Genomic DNA, 18,127 nt, shown 5'->3' with positions numbered 1-18,127 from the left:
CTCTTCTCATATTGCCTTCTCTGTTAGAATGTGAGCTACTGGAAGATTTGTACCTTTCTTTGTGCCCCAAGTATCAAGCACATAATAAGGGCTTAAGAAGTAGTTCTTGAATTCCAAAGAACCCATGATGAAAAATACTATCCACCTCCAGAAAGGGAACTGATAAACTCTGAGTGAAGATTGAAGCATATTTTTTACAGTTTTTTTTCTTGTTTTACGTGTATCTGTATTTTTCTTTTGCAACATCACTATGGAAATGTGTTTTGCATGACTTCACACATATAATTGATACATTGCTTGGATTGATACATTGCTTTGGATTCCAAATTCAAAATGAGTGCGAGAAACAAAAAGAATTTGGAATCCAAAATTTTCAAAAATGTTCATTTTTACATGGAATTATGAAATATATAATATATATTATATATTATTATACATTATGTACATATATATGCACACATATGTATATATATGCATATTTTTATAGATGTATATACTTAAAGAAATGGTTGTTAACCAAGTCCTGTACTTCTTAAATCATGTAATAACCATAGATAGACCTATTCCCCAACAATGGGATATTGGAGTCCAAGGATGGCTGGTATTTGACGTTCACTTAGCCCAGTAAGAATTAGGAGGAATAGGAAAGAGAAAATGAGTATAAAACATGAGTTGGTAGGTGGTACAGTGTCCAGAAAAGCAGCTTCTTGGCTCAGTGGATAGAGTAGAAGACTAATCCCCCTGAGTTCAAAACTGGCCTCAGACATTTAAAAGCTATGTGCCCCCAGTCACTTAACACTGTGTTTCTCTTGGTTTCTCATCTATAAAATGAGCTGGAGAAGGAAATGGCAAACTATTCCAATATCTTTGCCAAGAAAACCCCAAACAACAGGGTCATGAAGAGTTGGGCATGACTGAACCACAACACAGTAGATAAGAATTCTGGGACTACCATCAGAAAAACCTGAATTCAAATCCTACCTCAGCCACTTACTAGCTGTGTGACCCTCATCTGATCATTTAACCTCTGTTAAATCTGAAAATGAGGGTAAAAGTAGTACCCACTTCCCAAATTACTGTGAGGACCAAATGAAATAATATTTATAAAGCACTTAGTATAGTACCTGATACATCATAATAAATACTTATTTTCCTATTCCTTCACTTAGATTCAAGGACCCAAGACTATTTCTTTCCAAAGAGACAGGAATTTAAGCTGGTGATATAAAATAAAGTTTTTTTTTTCTTTTGGGGGGGAGGGGAAGAGGAGGAAGGATGGCTTGCTTGTTTTAAAAAATATGTATAGTAAAAATAAACTTCCAAGGGGTCACTGTCTCTTTCATGAATCTTGGCAAAGCCCTCTCAGCAGTCACTGTACCCACAATGAGAGTGCTGTAAGGGATAATAAACATTGTAAAGCAGCTTTCTGGCAAAGTCTCATCCTGTCCTGCTGTGTATCTAAAAGGTCAGACTTACAAATTGACAATAATTAAGCACAAATCCACACCAGCAGGGCATTGCCAGGCACTGTGTGCTATTTGTGAGGTCTGCGCACCTGCATTCCCTGGCAGCAGGGATAGATGGGGACCAGAGGAACCTGTCCCTGTAACACAGAAGAGCGGAAGGAGGGAAACAGTGATAAAGTCGGTTGGTTGGTGCCCAGGAAAGAAAACATCTCATCATGAGGAAAAAATGTTTCCGTCTGAAAGATAAAAATAATTATTAGCAAAGAATGAGATAATTAGTCTGGAAGCAGAGAGCCAAGCTAAGGGTGGAATATGTGTCTCATGGAACAATCAGATCTGGGCACCTATCTGGGGAAGGCAATGGATGGAAGGAAGGTGTGGAGAAAAGGAGGGGAGGGAGTCTTTGAAGGTGTTGTGGAAAAGGAAAAAAAAAGTCTTTGAAAGCCATCAGCTGGGTACACAGCTGTGGCTGAAGAAGACAAACTCCATCTGAGACAGTTTTGGCAAAAGAATTGAATGGAAAGTCAGAAATGAGATCCTATTACTTTTCAGAGTTCTTATTAGACTTGGAAAACTCTATTCTGTCCCCATGACCTATCACAGGAAGCACCCTGCCTTGATTAGGGTGAAAAGGAGAGCCATCAAACTAGCCTGGGATTTCAAAAAATGATGAAACAAATTCTCATGAAAACTGAAGAAACTGAGATATGACTTCACAGCTTCTCTCAAATGAAGAAAAGGGACCAATAAAATGAAGAGAAAAGTTTGATATTTTTCTCCTTCACTGGTTCAGAAACTGGGGAGTGCCACATAAAAATGAGGAAGCCAGGAATGAGTGAGGAATCCCGACAGAACTCATGCATGCTGGAACATATGGAATAAGTTACCGAGAAAAGTAGCTGTAACTGAGGGTTTATAAGAGCTGAAGGGGGGTAGTTATGCTTCTTTTAGAGACAGAGGAGATTGAGGGTGTGGTGAAAAAATAGCAAACCAGGATTAGGATAAAGCAAAACAGAGGAGAAATACTGGGTTAGGTGAACTTTCACCTACCCTAAAGTGATTTATGTACTTCTGAATGGTGAAGCTGGACTTCATTCCTGGGGATAAAGGTGGAGTGTGAACCTGCACGAATCTAACTTTTCTTCAAGAATTCTGTGAGCCATTTGCAGGGCTACCTTCAGGGGCTGATCAATCAATCAGCAAGCATTTATTAGACACCTCTGACATACCAAGCATTTTTCTAGCTGCTATGGATACAAAGACAAAAACTAAAACAGTCTGACCTCAAGGAGTTGCAGTTTATTTTTGAAATCAATTTTATTTTGTTTTAAGGAGATTTTTTAACAGTTTGGAAACTCTGCATAAATTCCCTCTGCTAATGCAGATCAGCAACTCTTCTATGAATTATGGTCTTAGAGAATTGCATAGTACTCTAAGAAGGAAAGTGAAAGGAAGGATTGCACAAACTAATAAGCAGAAAAATAAGGATTAAATATCAAGTCCTATGGCTCAAAATAGAGTACTCTTTCCATTCTCCCAATAGCGTACTGGTTATCTGATATTTTTATCAGATTGGCTAGCTGTCACTTTGGAAGACAGATTCCTAAGAAAACACAATGAAGGACAGTTAAGTTTAAAGGAAAGGTAATTTGGGATGGTAGGGAGAGTACATGATGAGAATAGCAGATGAGGGGGAGGAGGAGGGAAAGAAAACATGAACAGAAATCATCAAAAATGGAAAGAAAAGTCATTTATATCACACAAGGGCCAGTTCTGCCTGAATCTTAACTCTGTCACTAACTTGGAGAAAACCTTAGAAAACTTTTTAACACGGGCCTGTTATTCTGTTATGGGACTAGTATTTGCCTTCTTTTCTTATTGTTATAGCCCCATTTTCTACACCCACCGGGCAGAGACTGTGTCCAATTTTGTGTTTTGTACTGCACAACACCTAGCGTATTATCGACACTCAATAAATGCTAATTAATGTTGTGTTAAGCAATAAATTGCCACCAGATGTTTGCATAGCTTTGGCATCTTCAGCTGAAACTGCCTGCACAAAATAGTAGTTTAATTATTACATCATACATCTCTGTAATGGAGAGCGTCTGCCTGTCCTGGAGCTGAAGACTTACATTCAACTTGTTGCTATACTGTATGAGTAAATGTTCAAAGCAAAGTCCCTGAGGGCCAGTACTGGGGAGAGCCAACAATCAGCTTCCCATGACCATCTTGAATTGTTTTGTTCAAAGGCAAACCCTAATATCTAAACCCCTGAAGAAGATGTAAAATGTCAAGCAAAAAAAATAGAGGCCTCCAGCCGAAATGAAGCTTAAGAATGAGAAAAATATACATGGCAGCCGCAGAAAGGCAGCTGAAAGTCAGAATGGCTCCAAAGATGCAATAGCCTAACTGTCCAGCAAAATTAAAAATAATCAACCTAATTCACTCCTTTGCATGTGTAAAATTGTTAACATTCCACATTTATAGAGGGAAAGGACTCCTTTATTTCCCTTCTGGATTTTCATAAACAAGAGTTATATTAAAGACAAGTTATAGTTGCATGGAGGATATAACTAGCTTAGGAAGAAAAGTGCTCTCCTATAGTAAAAGAAAAATAAGTCAAACAAGAAGGCAAGGATTTAGGTCACTGTGATGACCTGACAGCAACCAGGAGAAGCACATAGCAACCAGATTTGCCTTGGTTCCCCTACCGTGCTGCCAAGGACTATGACCACTAAGGATTATCTAACTTGGTTTGGGAGTTATTTCTTAGGTCTCTTGCCTGAGAATGTTTCTTGCTTCATAAAAGGATTTTATAATGTGTTATGTTTGCCTGCTCTCTTCTCCCACCACATGATACAGAATCAGGCTGAATGTTGCCAAGAAATAGTACCCAAAGAATTGGAAAGGCTGCAAAAAGCTATGATTATGAGATATTATAAATATCTTTATTGTTATAATAAAAATATTTTGCAATTGAAATTGATCTTTGAGGTCATATAGTCCAAAGCTTTTTAAATTGAATGTGGCAGGAGATCACAAAATTATGATTTATTATCAGTAAATGTTTGGTTTGCATATTTATTTTATATACCTATATGACCAGAGTCACATAAAAATTTCGTGGGCAAAAAGGTGGGAAAAGTTTAAGAAGTCCCAATTTAGTCCAATTCCTTCATTTTATGGATCAAGAAAATGAGATTTGGAGAGTTATGTAAGCTGGTCCCCCCCACTCCTATACCCTCTGAAGTTATCTTGATCTAACTTTATCTTACTTTTGCCTGAGATTATTTTGGTTCTCTTCTTCTCTATCTTACATGTACATATAATTATTTGCATTTACTCCCCCTTCAATTAGAATTAGAACACACTGCCTTTGCCTTTCTTTGAATTCTTTGCACTCACTTTGGTAAATGCTTAATAAATGCTTGTTGACTAACTTGACACAACTTTAAATAGCTGAGTCAAGATGGAAACCCTGATCCTCTGATATCTAAAGCTCTTTTTGTTACATCATAGATCTAGAAAAAGCACTTTAAAGGTGATCTTATCCAACACTTCACCATTTTGCAGATGAGGAAACTGAGACCCAGGATATTAAAAGTGCCTTACATATCATACATGTAATCACTGTCAAAAGTAAGATGTGAGCTCAAATTCTTTAACACCAGAGTCAATATGTTTTCCTCTCTATCATGTTGCCTCTGCTTGGAAGATTTTTTTGTGAATAAAAATAAATAAAGATCTTGAAAAAATCCAAGGATCTCCAAAGAATGGTCTTGTTCATTTCACTTCTGTATTTTTCAAAATAAAACAAATGTTTCTAATTTTGAAAACTAAGGGCCTAAAGTAGTCTCAATTTCTCCTCTCACATCACAACTTTAAAAAACATATTCAGTCAATTAACACATTTGCTTATTGCCTGCTATGTTCTATGATGGTATGGAGAATACAATTATAAATTAGATATCCTCAAGGAATTTATAATCTACAAGCACTATATGCACACAAAAAAATAACATCACAAAAGGCATACAAAGTTGTAACATTTCATAATAGAGGTCATTTTTAAGTTGGGAAATGAAAGAAGTCATCACAGAAATGGTTATGATTGAATTAAATCTTAAAAGTTATGTCAGACTTCAAAAAGAGAATTCAGAGTAAGGATGCTAGCTGGTCAACAGTGGATTAAAGCTAACAATGTTCAATTTAATCACTGAAATTTAGTTTACAACTAAATATAAAGGCTGTCACTTTGGTTCAAACAATCAACTACAAGATAGGAAAAAGGGCTTAGAAAGCAAATGATATAAAAACAACCATAACCTAAGAGTTCTACTCACCTGAAAACTAAGTAAGTTAGCAATCTGATGTAGCTAATCAAAAAGCATTTTACAGAGTATTGTCCAGTGTAAGGCTGGCCGGAAGAGAGGGGTAGGAGGGAGAAGGGAGAGGGAGGAAGATGAGAGCAGGAAATAATCTCTGACTAGGACTCTCTGACCTAATCAGACATATCTGTGTCATATTGTGTCTCATTCTGAAAACCATATTTTAGAAGACACTTAACAAACCAGTGAGAGAACACCCACCAGAGTATTAGTTCAAAATTATGCCATGTGAAAATTGATTGAACTAGAAATGTTTAGCTTAAATTCCAGAGAGAACTATGGAGACTGACTGAGGATCAAAGCAGAGTTTTTCATCTTTTTTGTTTGTTAGCTTGTTTTTTTTTCCTTTCTTGTGGTTTTTTTTTTTCATTTTTGATCTGATTTTTCTTGCACAGCATGATCAATGTGGAAATATTTAGAATAATTGCACGTTTAAATTACAACCCATTGATTGCTGTCTTAGAGAGGGCTAGGGGAAGAGGAGGAAATTTGGAACACAAGGTTTTGCAAAGGTAAATGTTGAAAACTATCTTAGCAAGTATTTAGAAAAATGAAATACTATTAAAAAAAAAGAAATGTTCAGTTTAGAAAAAAAGAAGATTTAGGGAGACATAACAGATGTAATCAACTATATGAAGGATTGTCATTATAGAAGAGGATTCAGACCAAGCCCCAGTAAGTAGAAGTAACAGGAAGACTAATTCTGACTCAATAAGAGAAAAAGCTGCCTAACTATTCCTCCAAAATAGAAAGTTTTGTGCTGGGAAAAGTGAAAGGTTGAAGGCAAGAAAGCGAAGGAAATAAATAATAATTTTTTCACAATTAAGAATTTTTCAAGAGGATATTATTGGATGATCACTTGTAAGTATCCTTAAGATAAAATTCATGTTTTGATAAAAAGTTAAACTAGATGATTTCAGAGATCACTTTTAATTCAGTTATGTATAGGAGATAAGGATGAGTAGATAAAATTGAAAAGATATTAGACACAGATAACTAAAACTCTTGAATTTTGGCCTAAAGAACTTTTATTTTATTCAGTTAACATTGAAAAGTCACTAATAGGTTTCAAGAATTAAACAAAAAGATTAACAATGCCTTAAGAAAATTGATATGGCAACAACCTATAGAACAAATTACAGGATTTAAAAAAAAAAAAAAAAAAACTTGGGCACTAAAATACCGCTAAGGAAATTTTAGGGAGTAGTTCAGCCATGAGTCATTTAAGGCCTGAACTAAAGTAGTGGCCACAAGAATAGAATGAATGAAATGGATCCAAAAGACATTAATTTTCTTCATAATTAACAATTTAGCACACCCATTCATCTTTCTCATGTGGTTGCAAGCCAACTTTCAAAAATCATAGCCCTCATTTGATATGTCAACCCCTTAATACTCATAAAAGAGGTAACATAACACTTTCATAGTGTAGTATCTTAAAGTATATAGTATTTTAAAGTTTATATTCTTTTTTAATACTTTAAATCAATATATTCATATTCTACTTAGATGTTTCATACGATAAATTTACAAAGTATACAAGTATTATCTCCATATTACATCTGAGGAAACCAAGGAAAAATAACTTGCCCATAGTTATACAGATAGTAAGTGTGGGAACCAAGATTAAAACTCAGTTCTCCTAACTCCAAAGTCCACCAAATCACAATGTCTCTTCCCTACATTTGATAATCTTATATGAAGAATTTATGGAAAGGCATAGATAAAGGCTACACAGGATAACAAGTATAAATTCATTGCATGAGTTCACAGATCTACTGAAGAAATAAAAAATATAAATTAATGGAAATAACCCCCCCTTTTGTTTTAATAACTCATCTGTCACAGTTCAATCACCTAGTTCTACAAAGATATGGTATTCCTATGGCAATAGACTCCAAAAGTGTATGTTCTTACTTCAAAAGTACTATCTTCTTTTCTTTTTTTTTAACTTTTTTATTTCACTAATGCTTTTTTAAAAAAGTTTCTTTCCCCAAATTTTTCATTTATGACCCTTCTTTATAAGTACAGTCAATAAAAACAAATCAGTATATTGATTAAACCTAAAAAATATGCCCCATTCCATACATCTTGCTTTACATACACCTTTCTGCCAAGAATTGGGAGACATGCTTCATTATCAGTCTTCTAGAATTATTGAGTAAAATTCTGAAGTCTTTCAATATTGTTTAAAATCTTTACATTATTTTAGACATTTTTTAAAATTTTACTTTTGGTTCTCTTTTATTCTACATTAATTCACAGAAATCTTCCAAATTTTTTGTAATAATGGGCACCCAATTGATTTCCCATACTGATATATTTTTGTATACATGGGATATTTCCCTCTATTTGTGACCTTCTTGGAATATATGCCTAATAATGCTTTATCAGTGAGTCAAAGGGTAGGTGCAGTTTAGTGACTTTGGGGGGCAAAATTCAAACGGTTTTCAAAATGTTTGAGCCAATTCATAGTCCCACTAACAAAAGCATTCTTACATGGGTGTGTTAGTAAAGCAACTGGCCACTAGGTGGCACAGTGATTAGTGGAATTAAAAATTATCCAAGGGTCCATTGATTAGACTGCTGCAGATCAATGAACCAAAACACAGATATCTGCATGTTTTATTTACCCTTAGAGGCAAGTTCCTGTGTATGAAAAGGCAGACAGCACAGAGCATCAGCTTCAGCAACCTTATAAAGAATGTAAATGCATAAACTGCAAAGAAAAGAGAAATTTTACAGAAAACAGGAGGGAAACATACCTGAGAACAAATAGCAAAAGGAACAAAATAAGGACAAACTTCTTTCCCAGCCTTTATTTTGCAGGTGTTGTGACCTTTTGAGTTTCCAGGAATACTTTCTGGTTTGGAAGTTCAAAATACAGACTGGGATAGGGTCTTCTTTTTACCATAATAATGACAAGAAGAGCCAGAGTTTCTTTTCCATCACATTTTTTCTCTTAATCTAGTGGCAGCAAAAGGCCCGAGTCAGAAAATCTCACCACAATTGAGTACTGTGCCTGGAATCAGGAGCACACGAAGTTCAAATTCAGCCTCAGACATTTGCAAACCATGTGATCTTGAGCAAGTCATTTAAGTTCTGATTGCCTCACTTTCTTCAATTTTTAAAATGGGATTAAAAAAAAGTAATAAATTACTAATATAAATTGAAAGACACTTCGTAGCTGTGTGATCCTGGGCAAGTCACTTAACCCCAATTGTCTCAGAAAAAAAAAAAAGGTAGTAAAAGTCGCTAGAAGTAAATTAATATTAGCACCTACTTCCCAGAATTGTTACAAAAATCAAATGAGACAATATTTGTAGAGCATTTAGTACAGTATGTGGTACATAGTGGGTTCAATATAAATGCTATGTTTAATTGACTAGCCAGAGAGAAAAAAAAAAAGACTTATGATTCACTTTATCCATCACTTTCTTAAATGTACACAATCAACAAAATAATTATAAATGTTCATACTAAAAATTTTACAATCTAATCATGAGAGCTGATTAGAGTTGGCTTAAGTATACAATTAGCCTGACCCCATTATTTAAACCTAACTATGACCCCAAACTGCTATGCCATTAAGAGATTTTAGATTCATCTCTCCTCAGGAACCTGTCAACTTCCCTAGCTTAATATCATTGTAAACTCCTAACCAAATCTGCTGCCTTATTTTATGTTATTTTGCCCAGAATTGTGAGTTGGCATAGGGAACTCACTTAAAAAAATAACAAAACACACACACACACACACACACACAAAAAAAAAAAAAAAAAAACTCTCTACCAATCAGGATAAGCACCTGTTTCACAATTTATCTAATCTTAGGCAATTTACTGGGGCACCACAAGATTAAATGATTTATTCAGGATCTTACCGCCAATATATATTAGAGACAGATCCTGAATTCAGGTTTTTCTGTTTCTAAAGCCAGTCTTTCCATTATTTCACAAAGACTCTCTTCTGCCTAATTTTACACAAAATTTCCTGTGAAAGACCTTACAACAGTTCAACTCTCCAGAGTAAAGTACATGTTTTTTTCATTTAGCTCATCAATCAAGAGCACATTCATGATCTATATGGGTGAGGTTGCCAGGAGTGGGAATTATTGTATCTTAGAACTTTTTCTACAGTATTTTCACATACCTACCTCACTTGATTTTATATAACTTCATTTAACAGAACAATAACATTAAGCAGATACAAGTTAAGAGACTTGAAAATTTGGCCAAAGATTTTTATTGCAGGAGAATTTGCTGTCATGGTATTTCATTCATGTTCTAATCATAAATTTTAAGTAAGTGTATTACCCTATTGATACACTGTGGGGTTATGTTAGATTTTTTTCCCTACTTTCATACCTGTTGTCTGAATAAACATAGTGAAGTTTTCTTTCATTTGTATATGATTCTATCTTTGCTTTAAGGATGATTGTTGAAAATTGTTAAGAACAGACTGATTTTTAACCCACATGGGAATTTTGATGTGAAATGTGAAAACTAAATCTAAACATACACTGATGAACTCTGACATGAAAAGATTCCCTAAGGAAAAGAAAGTACCTTACCACTATCACTTGACCAAGGACTCAGCAGTAGTTAGGAAAACCTCGCCACATTTTAAAGGAATGTTTTCTGTATATGTGAGGGAGAAATAATAATTATGAAGTTTAAATGAAAAAAATAGTATAATATTATTATGCCAATGAATCTTACATTGTCTTCAAAATCATTATTCTATCTAGTCTAGCATCACATCACCTTCAGAGAAAAGGAAAGGGTTGAAAGAAGCCCAGGAAAACAAAAACAAAACGAGCATTACTGAGCCCATTGACAAAAACTTTCAAACCTTTTCCAGGGAAGAAGACATATTCCCTTTGTTCCCTTCCTGCATTCACACATTTCCTCCCAAAAGTAACAGTATATGTGGTCACTGATTCAAGACACTTTTCTTCTGGATTTGGAGAAATTGAGAGGAGGAAAGGGGAGGCTGAGGGTGTAAAAATGTTGGAACAGCTCTGTACAAAATGTTATATGTAGCCTATTGCTATGCTCTAGACAAACTATGCAGACAGTTTTTTCTTTTCACAATCACACAGACTCTGACTCTTTCACAAAGACTCTTTGATTGTGTTCACAATCAAAGACTTTAGGCAAGAGTGTTCTACTCCTGCTTTAGGAAGAATATTTTTTAAAAAGGGAGGAGGAAGATATATAATCTCTAGATTACAGTTGTTTCATTTCCCATCTCAGACTAGCTTCTCTTTAAAATATAATACTGGTGCAAGAAAATTAGGAATTTAAAGAATTTAGAAAGTTTCAAAGTACTCAAAAGTATCTTCTTTTCACCCATTTATTCCTTCATTCAACAAACTATATTGAATGTCTAACATGTATGTTAGACTTTTTCAAATGATAGAAATATAGAAACAATTATTATCCCAACCCTCAGGGTTTGTTTTGGTAGGAAAGATAAGATGTTTAGACAAATAACCACAATATAAGTCAATAAGACTCAGAATCAAATGTAGTAAGTTCTGTAATAGTTCAGAGAAGAAAGAAAAGGGGACTAATTGGGAGCTAATTTTAATAGCATTGAATTACAGAGAGAGCCCTGACACAGAAAAAGCAATTCCCAAAGGTTTTGACAGAGTATTAAAGATAGACAGGTGAGTTTATGATCACTACAAATCTTCACAGCTGAAATAACAAGATGAAAATAAGATAAATTTCCACAGGGAAAAGGAGTAATCATTCTACTCTATACTGCTGTTGGGCTTAAAATGTTTGATTTCCCATAGGGACCTCTGATTAAAATATGGGTTAAAACCTATCATTATAAATACTATTACAATGAAAATCTCTGCATCACCAAAATTTTCAAATCACTCCTCCTCACTGGACCTCAGTTTCCTTAACTATCAAAGGAAACTTTTAAACCAGATTATTTCTGAGACCTCTTCCAGATTTAAGACTATGGGGATAGCAGTCATAGTGATAAGACTATTGATCTGTAGATATTCAGTCTGTAATCATTACAATGAGGACTTATCTTGCATGGTTATAGTAACAAGGTGGAGTTATGAACCTAACATGGTTCAAATCTGACCTCACTTATTTGCTGTGTGATCCTGGGAAAGTGATTTAACCCAGTTTGCCTCAATTCCTTATTTGTAAAATGAGCTTGAGAAGGAAATGGAAACCCATTCCAGTATCTTTGCAAGAAAACTTCAAATGGGGTCACAAAGAGTCAGACATGACTGAAATGACTGATTAACAATAAATTGTATATGTACCTAAATATATACATGTTGTCTGATCAATCCATATTCTAAACTCTTTATGTAATTATATGTTGAGTAGGTAAAAAGAAAAAAAAACTTGAAAATAGATCCTTCCAATGACCAAAAAACTGGACCTGAATAAACATTAAGAAAATGTACCTCCTTCTCTTTTTTTTTCATAGGGGTAGGATACCAGTGGTGTGTAATACTGCATATTGAGGGTGTTTCAAAAGTCACTGTACTTTAAATTATGAAAGCTTAAAATTGAACTGCACTAAGACTTCTGAGACACCCTATCCTATCATACTGGATATATTATATCATACTGGATATTAAACTGTTTCTTTCCTTGCTTTATTTTTTATTATTTATTACATAGGATGGCTTATTGGGGAAGGAGAAGGGAGGGAAGGGATGTCATCAGAAATGAAGGAAAGCAGCAAAAGAAAGCTCAACGCATTTGTAGTCAGAGGACTTGAGTTCAAATCAATCTCTCTAACCTCAGTTTTCTCAACTACAAAAAGAGGAAATTTCCTGACTGGTCTCTGAGATAACTTCTAGCTCTATGCCTATGATGCTATATATCACAGAATCATAAATTTATATGTATGTATGTATATGCACATATATAAGCATATAAATATGCTTTTGTGTATATGTGCACCCACATATATATGTACATGTACATACATGTATGGGAGTACATACCTACACACATATATATCACAGGATCATAGATTTACATAACATTTTTATTTATAGATGCTTCAAGTACATGTTTATATATAACTGTATATATAAAGTTTAATTCACATATTAACATATATATCTATATATGTTAATATAATATTGCATACAGAGAGAGAGAAAAGGGGGTTTGCTAAAATGCCCTATTAGATTCTTGAGACAAATTGCTATTGACAGTGCTAATCTTGGCACTGCTATCATTAAGAGACTGTTCATTGTTTCTGGTACTGAACATCAGATGCACTGACAGCAGCAAGGTTGATAGAAGGGGAAAGAATCTGTTTTGCAGTTAAGAAAAAGCAAGTGATCAGATTTTTTAGGCCATTTGAAATCCCGCCAGAGGAGTACTTAATTTAGACATTCTTAAGCACTTGGTGATGATGCAGGAAGTAGTCTTTCCACATGTGATGATGTCTTTTCAGGACCAGAGTTTCCTCAAGGTTTTCCAAGCCTTCAGGCTCCTGCTTTAGTTCAAATTACCAAGATGATAGCATCCCTGGGAGGATGGTAATTAGTCTAAACTCTCCACAGCTGTGAAAGATGAAGGCACAAATTCCACTCAAGATTTGGCCTCTTCTGGACTGAATTTACCTACATGACACCAAGGTGGAGCAGAGGGACTACTTAAAAGGATTGGACCAGCATCAACGCTATTCAGTTTCTTCCATCACATTAACTATTGGGAGATCTAGGGCTCTTCTGCTGGCTGCCTCCAGCATAGCACACCTCCATGTCATTGCAAAGGACCGGAAGGACAGGTGATTAGAAGGCCTGGGGAGAGAGAGGGGGGAAGCAGAGCTCAGTCATGCAAACACAACTGTTATGCTTGGGAATTCAAGAGAGCTTGCAATTCATCATTTGTAGAACCAGGAGGACGATAAAATATCTTGTAACAGAAGGGGCTTCACCTGGGGCCATGCATGTAGGGCAGCTTATGGCTCCAGCTTCCTGTTAGATTCTGACTCAACAGCAACTCATGCTGGAAAAAAAAAAAAAAAGAGCAGATCCAGAGCTGTCTGTCAATTACCTGGAAAAGTCAGTCAGATTTTGTTTTCTTAATTTAGCCCACTTCCCCTCCCTAAAAATGTGTCCTTGGGTTACTAACCAAACAAAAATATACAGTCTACCCCTTCATTTTTATTAGTGTGTTATCCACCAAAGGTGCTTGGCTATGGGTCCACACAGCCCATTCGACCTTGTGAGTCTTTGAAGATCTGGAAAGAGATGTACAGAGACAAGAAGTTCTCATCATTGCTTATTACACACTTATAAACATAGAGATAATAAATTAACTCTGGAAAATCAAAGGAAATGGGAAAAGTCCAATAAAATGTTCTCAAAAAAAAAAAATTAACTTCCAGTGCCAAGATTATAGAGTAAGAAAAGAACTTTCTGAAGTCCTCCCAAATTCCCCTGCAAACAACTAGAAAAGTACCTCAGAACGGATTTAAGAGGAAGGAAGCAGCTACCAGCCTGGTCTTCTTCTTGGGATAGGAGGGAGCAAGGTGCAAGAGCAGCAATCAGCATCACAGCAGGGGTCCTGCACCAAGGCTCCACACCTGTGGCAATCCACCACAAAGGACCCAGCATCCTACAAACCAGCAGCCTCCTAGGCAAGTGAGAAGGTCTGTGCAGTATAGTAAGGTCCTATTGCCAGTGACACCATTCCCAGCACCAGTGAGGCCTTGAATCCATTGTTAACTAGTAGTGAAGTCTCACCCCAGAAATGGACAAAAGCAAAACCATACCCAGGGACCTATGAGCAGAGAGACCCTGTTTCCATAGCAACTTGGCAGCAGTGCCTCACACCTGGAACAAACCAGCAACAAGATCCCTCCTCCAGGGCCAGCAATCAGAAAAACTCTTTATTACTATGGCAATCCATCAGCAACCCACTCCTAGAACAGGCCAGCAACTAAACCCCACACCCAGAGGAGGCCAACAAGGAGGTCCTACCTTCCTAATACATGCCAGAAGGAAAGTTTACCATCCAGAGAAGGCAAACAATTAAGTTCTGAAGTTTAGTGAAAGTGAGCAGAAAGACCTAGAGCCCCAGAACAAAAAACTTGGAATAGTACAGGACCAGAGCCCAACTCTCACATAAAAACACCAAGTCACAAAAAAAAAAAAAAAAAAAAAAAAAAGCTTGACTATAAGTAACTATGTGTTAGAGAAAATGAAGGAATTAATTTAGCAGAGGACAAATAGAAAAAATGGCTATATTTGAAGCCTCAAAAAATATATTTGATTTGGTTACAGGCTCAGAAAAATTCCTGGAAAACGTTAAAAGGATATTAAAAAGAAAATCAGAAAAGTGGAGGAAAAATTGGGGGGGAGGAGGGGAAGCAATACAAAAGAATTATGAAAAAATAAGACAATAGCATGGGGGGGAATATACAAAAATTTACAGAAGATAATAACTCACTAAAAAATAGAATTGGCCAAATAAAAAAGAAGGGTCACATAGTTCCTTAAAATTAGAAGTGAACAAGTAGAAACTAATGATTTTATGAGACATCAGGATACAATAAAACAAAATGAAAAAGTAAAAAAGAAGAAGAGAAGAAGAAAAAGAAGTCAAATTTTTCATTGAAAAAACAAACTGATCTAGAAAATAGATCCAGGAGAGATAATATAAAAATTATTGATCCACTTTTAAACTATGATCAAAAAAAGAACTTACAGATCAATAAGAAAATATTACAAGCAGACAAAAAGAAATTAATTCATTTATGGAGCTACAGTCAGGATTATACAGGATTTGGCAGCTTCCACATTAAAGAACCCAAGGACTTGGAATGTGATATCCCAGAAGGCAAAGGAGTTAGGATTACATCAACCAACAATCCAACAATTACAACAATTTCAGCAAAATTGAATATAATTTTTGTGTATGGGGGGGGGAGGGAGGAGCGAATATTTAATGAAATAGATGACTTTCAAGCATTTCTAATTAAAAGAGATTGCTTTATTCCCATTTTATCTCCCAAAAAAGAATGATTTTCATATTTTGGAAGGAGAGAACAAAAATTAACAGAGGTTGAAATTCAAGATAAGGAAGTAGTCAGAGAGCAAGGAACAGCCTTCATTAATTTCAAGATTTCAAACTCAGATAAACTATATTCTTTATTGCTTAAAAAAAAAAACTGGTAAATGTGGATCTCTGAACCATAATCAATATGACTGGAAATAAGCAAGCAGATGTTCCAGTTTTCCAAAAATGGAAGAGGCTGGAAATGTCAAATTCCAGGTCATTGTCTTCAATTCCAGTAATAGACAGTAATAAAAGGAATGGTTTGTGAGAATTTATAAAGGAAAGCCTCAGTGTTTGTTCTTCAAAAGCACATTAACTTTATGTCAGATGAATTTCATTTTCTTTCTTTCTCATGGTTAATAAGTTGGCAGATTAGGGAAATGCAATAAATATGGAATGCCTGGATTCAGCAAAGCATCTGGCAAAAACTATCCTGATATCTTTCTGGAAAATAGGAGGTATATGGGTTAGACAACATTAAAGAGAGTTTCTGAACTATATCTGACGACAAGCTAAGTGTAATGATTAATGAATCTATCTCAATTTACAGAGGTCTTTAGTAAACTGCCTCAGAGATCTGTCCTCTGTTCAACATCTGACAAAGGTATGAACACAGGCATTTAAGATGTGCTCATCAAGTGTATATAATGGAGTAAACAGAAAAGAGTTTGAGATGAAAAAGGGATTTGAGGAAAAGACAAATTGATGGTTTGGAGCAGAGGGATCAAATTTGTGTCCCATATCTGCAAGTCCAAAACTTCTAAACCTGACCTGAATTGGATTAAAATGAAATTGGGAAATGTTTCATATTCCCCTCCCTCCCAAAATACAATGCAACATAGACTATGTTAATTTGTGATTTGTGTAGGTGGTAAGGATTCATTTCTCTTTTGTGTAGAATTTTGGGTCTTAAAGGAAGACTTGAGTTTGAATGATACATATGACCCTTACAGCTTTAACCCCGAGCCAGACATTTAATTTCTATCAACTTCAATTTCTACATTTGCAAAATGGAGATAAAAACATTATCTAAAAATATTATCCTTCATTCACCTCTGGGCTACACCCTGATTCTCCTGTTTTTCTCTGTTCTCTAATTACTTGACTCTAAGATCTTTGACCTAGTTAATGAGAATACACGAATAAGACACTCCATCTCTTAACTCTGACATTTTCTCTGTCCCCAATGCCAATTGTTCTCCCTCCTCTGCTCTGCCTTCCCTGGCTTCCTATGCATCCTAATTAAAATTCCATATATAGCTTGTTTACATATATTTACTTGATTTCTCCCCTCTGTGATTGTGAGCGCCTCCAGGCAGTGTCTTTTACCTCTTTTTGCAGTTTTGGTCCAGTGCAAGGCACATAGAAGGTACTTAATGCTAATTAACTGATTCCCTAGCTACTAACCTCCCTCCCAGTTTTCCAGCTTCCTAGCCTAATGGTCATCTTTTATAGGCTGATTACAGGTAGCCTAAGAGAAGGAGAAAGGCTCACTCTTTGTCTCAGGATTACTGGGTATAAATGCTGCTTACCGGCTCTACAGATGAATTTCCAGAGCCTTCTGATTGTAATAACAATAATAGTCAAGTTGGAGGTCAGAATCTAGAACCAAAAAGATTTCAACATACCAGAATGATGAGCTGCATCTAAGATAAAACAGAGATAACTGCAAAGTCCTATGATGAATTATTAAAAAAAATCAACTGTATGCGTTCAGGGTAAAAGATTAGACTATCAATCAATAAGCATTTATTAATGGCCTACTATGCGCCAGGCACTGTGCTAAGCTCCTGGGGATTCAAAGAAAAGCAAGACAGTCTCTGTCCTTAAGGAGTTTACAATTTAATGGAGGAGACTCGAAGCAAACAAATATGTGGGAAGAAGATATACAGGATAAATAGGGAATAAAATAGAGAGTACTATACTGGTAAGTCTGGAGTCTAGTGCTCCAGACTGGATACTACTTTTCAGGCAGGAAGCTAACAAACTCAAATGCATCTAGAGAGGAGAAGAACAACAATAGTGAGAGATCTGGAAAGCAGGACAATGAAGAAATTGAGCCTCAAGAAAAGGAGATTGAGTGTGTAAGGAACACATTAGCCATCTTTAAGAATAAAAGGATTAGGCCTGTGTTTAGCCTCTGTGGACAAAACTAGCAGCATGTTTACAGAAAAGCAAATTTTCACGGGATAGAAGAAAA

General features: G+C 35.6%; 1 long non-coding RNA gene across 1 annotated transcript; it reads right to left on the bottom strand.

Annotated features, from left to right (window-relative positions):
• Positions 1–12,956: 12,956 nt before the first annotated feature.
• Positions 12,957–15,008, bottom strand: LOC116420666. Its single transcript, XR_004231056.1, has 4 exons — positions 14,329–15,008; positions 13,999–14,107; positions 13,802–13,872; positions 12,957–13,664 (listed from the first exon to the last, which is right to left on the bottom strand). It is a non-coding gene; the product is annotated as an uncharacterized LOC116420666 (long non-coding RNA).
• Positions 15,009–18,127: the final 3,119 nt, after the last annotated feature.

Source organism: Sarcophilus harrisii, chromosome 1, assembly GCF_902635505.1.
Source record: "Sarcophilus harrisii chromosome 1, mSarHar1.11, whole genome shotgun sequence".
Taxonomy (NCBI): Eukaryota; Metazoa; Chordata; class Mammalia; order Dasyuromorphia; family Dasyuridae; genus Sarcophilus; species Sarcophilus harrisii.
Note: the sequence above shows the minus strand (reverse complement) of the source record. Positions and strands in the feature narration are given on the sequence as shown.